Here is a 4,518-nt window from a genome sequence, read left to right as displayed (position 1 = left end):
TTAGTGATTCTGTGATTCTGTGATTTAATGATAATTTGTATCACAGATGTAAGACAATTAATATTTCCTAGTTGAAGATATCTAAACTGTGTTATGAAAGTATGGATCCATTCCCATAGTATGGGCTTCATGAAGCTATAAGACTTTGAAGGTTACATAGTTTTATGCAACACATGAGAAGAACCTCCTTCCCTACCATCTACACTAGGGTAACTTCTGTGACTGTGATCTGCTGACTTCTTACTGAAGTCAAAGTATGTTACATCCCTTCATCCACATAACCAGCCATTTTGTCGGAGTAGGCCCTTGGGTTGGTCAAACGTGGTTTGCCTTCTCGTAATGCTCAGAGTCCAAAATCTGCTGCTCACTCTGGGTTCCTCTGGGTGTTAACTCCAGCACCCCATAGTCACTGCGGCCAAGCTGTCATCTGTGACCACATCTGCCTCTCAGTTGAGACTAATTTTCACTTGTATTTACCTCTATACTGTTGTTATTAGTATTTCAGAGGCACTGGCGTTGCCCCCATGCCTCACCCTTGGTCTGCCTCTGCACAGCACGGCTGTTGCCATATTCTTCAACCTGCCATTCCCAACATGGGCTGCTTTGTCTGACAAAAATCCCAAACGAGTTGAATACATTTTGTGACGGTTTAATTCATTTTTGAGAGAGAACCACAATCGAGGGGTGCTTGCTGTTGAAACGAAACCAGAGCTTTCCACCTAATTCCTTCACTCCAGAGCTGCAGCTTTAAAAGGTGCTACAACCTGCATCAAAATCCAGAAGGATGCTCTCGTCGTAAGACTGTGAGCATGAGCAAACTCACAGAGAGAACAAAGTGAATTGCACAGCAAATCCCTTCTTCCTTGCTGTTAAAGGGATGTCACTGCTACATTACACTGTCCTGTGCCGGAGTCTGCCTGAAGACCAGCAACACATCTCCCACAACAGCCCACAGCTCCGCAAAACCTCTCTGAGCCGCCAGGTAAGCTGGTAGTCAGCGCCCACAGAAAGGCTGGTGCTTCCCTACAGCCATCGATCTTGCACCAAGAGCACTCTAGTATTAGGTGATGTGAAGCCTTTAAATCATAAAGAGTTTTTGTTAAGCTGTGGAAAGTGCTGGTTTGTAACACTTAAGTGCAGAGACAGGGAAGGTGGTCCCAGATCCTTGGTAAACCAGAGCCAGGTGGGACTGCGTGGGAGCCAAGCACCGCTGAAGCTCCCGTGGCAGCCTGAAGCAATGCCAAGAGGTGGGAAAGACGAGAGGTGGGCACACCAGCTCCATTACCTACTGACCAAGGAGACGAGCAGGCTTTACTAGCAACTATGGGAGCAATGTGTGTCATGAAAAGAGAAGCAATGAGCTGTTCCTTGCCCAGAAAGTGGGAGCAGATTTACGTAAAAGGTTACATCAGAATTTTTGGCTTCTGAAGCTACTTAGTTCCTCATTTAGAAAAGGCTTTGGCCCAAGCCTAAAAAGAAGCCGGGGCTGTATCACTGCCTCTGCATCCAGACTTCCCCCAAATCTGGATGGTATGACTTTGTGCCTGTTGCAAGTATCTCCCCTCCACTTGCAAAAAAAAGTGGGGGGGTGTGAATCTGTCCACCATTTTACTTGGCAATCAAAACTCTGATCTCATTCACACTCTTTTGACCTCAGACCAAGTTTCATGCATCTCTTTTCCTTTCTTAGATGGCTAATACTCTTAAAAGAAGAAACAGATGGTACCCGTTCGCAGATGTCAAATGCTTGCCTCACGTGGCATGCTTACTATTGGATTTTCACCAGAGACTCCTCGCCCAGGTAGCGAGATTTTTGTCATAATCACCAGCTTTAAACCTGAAGCAAACATTTGCTGGCTAGGCTGAGCCACAATTACATTTATATCTCTCAGTGCTTCTGATGATACTTTTTTAAGTTGACTGGAGGTTGGAGTACAGGAAAGGGGTTGGAGTTCGGGAAGTAGAGTATTAGAATTGGATGTTAAATAAGAGATGGAAAAAGAATAAAAAGTGTAACAACCCCTGCACTCCTAGGAGAGGAAGTACAATCTAAGAGCAGAGCCACTAGAGGAGAAGACACGTATTTCCCAGTACGCGTGAAGCTGACTTGGGAGCAACGCTACGGGTGTTTGTGATGAATACTCTGATTTACACTCTGCTACCCTTCCGCACAGCCTGTCCGGAACCCTGTGTGTCACGTGGGACCCTGTGTGTCACGGAATAAAGCAGCTGTGCAGCTGTGAGGATTGCCACTGCGTTCCCCAGAACAAGGCTCCCGGGGCTTTTCTTTCTTTGTGTCTTTTCCTGTTTTTGAACACAGGTTTCTGAGCTTCCTGGCTGGGTGGCTGAAAGCACAGGGAAAGCGCTGACCCCTCGGGGACAGCAGCGTTCAGCATGGGATGTCCTTGTCCCTGCTTGCAGCTGGTCTGTGTTAAGAACGAATTCACCCAAACTGGATGACCCCAGCGGTAGTTCTGTAGCACATTTACAACATTGCACATCATCAAGAAAAGCGCTCCAAAAGGTCTAAAAGCAGCCTCCTCTCTCTGTGAGGGGTTAATTCTGGAAACTAAAGGTGGGCACCTAATGACAGCGCTGACACTGCCAGGTGTTTCAGACGCATTAAGCTAATGCGCTTATTCCACAAGCCCAAAGTGCCTCATCTACCCACCTTCATCCCGTGGCAACTTCTAAAGCACAAAGAGGCATTAGCAAATCTACAGCTGAATGAAATCCAGGCTAGAGGAAAAATAGAGCAAAAGTCATGTTAAAAGTCATGAACAAGGTGACTGCTTGTCACAGATACAGGTCTGCTCCCCCAGATACATTCATTTAGTCTGTGTTCAGTACCTGAAGTGTGTTGAGCTACAAACTGCATGCAGATTAACCGTGCTGAAGCACAGCCTCAGTAAGGGACCTTCCCACACTCATTTGGGTACCTCAGCAGGCTCAGGACTACCATATTTCCGTCCTTCTGCTTTCACCAGGTGTTGCTTCTTGGGGGAAAATTGAGTTACAAAAGCATGAGAGCAATGGAAAGCCGACAGCTTTATCAGCTGCACCAAGCGGTATTGGCAGCACAGAGCCAAAGGCGGGGGGAAGGTACACCTCCTGGGACCCCTGCACCTTCAGCTGTGGTAATTTCTCCTCTTTTGGGGAAGTACATAATATCCAGCTCTGTCTGCAACTCTCATTTCAGTCAGAAGATAATATAGGGCAATCTCTAGTATCAGGACAGTATTTGCAAGTCAATGAAGAGCCCATCCACGATGTCAACTTTTGTCAGTGCTACCAAAAACATCACAGGCAGAGGAGAATCAAGAGCAGGATCAGAAAGCCCAGGTTGCTTTCCCTAGGACTGCTCCCTTGGTGGCCAGAAAAAACGTCATTGCTGGGACAACGTTGCTGCAAGTGCTGCCTGCCGGAGAAGGAAGGTATGGGTTGTGTTGGCTTTCTCTGTTAGCGGGTAGGAGGGCAGTTTCAGAGGACACCCTCAGGACTGGTATCTCTTTGCTTGCCAGGAGACCCTAAGCCCACCAAATAATTTTCCATGGAAAGTGGAAGATTCCCTGTGCTAAATCCTCTGGGAAAGAAGGAGTGATAAAAAAAGGCAGTTTCAAGTTAGCAAAGGAGTATTAAGATCGGGCAGCTCCTCAGATCCATGGGGGTTCTGTCCTGTTTGAGGCCTGTGAGGCTGTATGGATAGTACAGGGGCAAAATCCTCCAGCAATACCCTGTCTGGGTGCGCTGCTTCCCCGCAGCCGTCCCCGGCGCTGCTCTCACCTTGCCTTGTCTCTTGCCACCTCAGCCGGCCCCGTGGGATCCGTCTGCCAGCTACAGGCCTTGCAATGGGGGAAGGTGGTGTTCCCTGCTGCAAGCAGGGAGCAGAGCTCCGGCACGCCTGAGCTATACCCCTTCCCCTCGCAGGCAGCCGCCGCGGACCCTCCGCTGCCCAGGCCGGGCAGAGGTGAAGCTCTGCCTGCGACTCACAGGGCTGAAAGGAGCCGGGCATCGTCTCCTGACAGCCGGCAGGACGTTCCTCCATGGCTGCCGAGCAGTGCTCCGAGCAGCCCTGTGCAGGCAGGCGGGGAGGTAGCACCCCACTTGGTGTTTACGTGTCGGGGGCAATCGGCCCAGATCCGAAAGCCCAGGAGAAGCAGGGCTGCCACAGCTCCATGCCCCCGGTGCAAGCGGGAGCACGGCCGAGCATGCATTCCCAGCGGGCAGACATGGACGGAACACACAGACACATCTACACATATATGCCTGTAAAAATGCACAAATGGCTGGTCACACAGATCCCCAGACCCTACGGTCTCCCCGGCAGCCCCTTGTCCCTCTGATAGCCAGTTTCTCCCACGGGCTCACCCTCAGAGACTCACACGCACCCCGGCTCAAAGGCAACTTCACCCACTTGGCAGCTTGCCCTGCACTAGCACTCGCCCACTCACGCTCGCTCCAGCTGCTGGCCCACAGACACACGGGCTGCCGCGGCCCCGGGTACCGCTCCCGTTGCTG

Source organism: Phaethon lepturus, unplaced genomic scaffold (genome assembly GCF_000687285.1).
Source record: "Phaethon lepturus isolate BGI_N335 unplaced genomic scaffold, ASM68728v1 scaffold22912, whole genome shotgun sequence".
NCBI lineage: Eukaryota > Metazoa > Chordata > Aves > Phaethontiformes > Phaethontidae > Phaethon > Phaethon lepturus.
The sequence above is the reverse complement of the archived record's forward strand: the minus strand, read 5'-3'. Positions refer to the sequence as shown.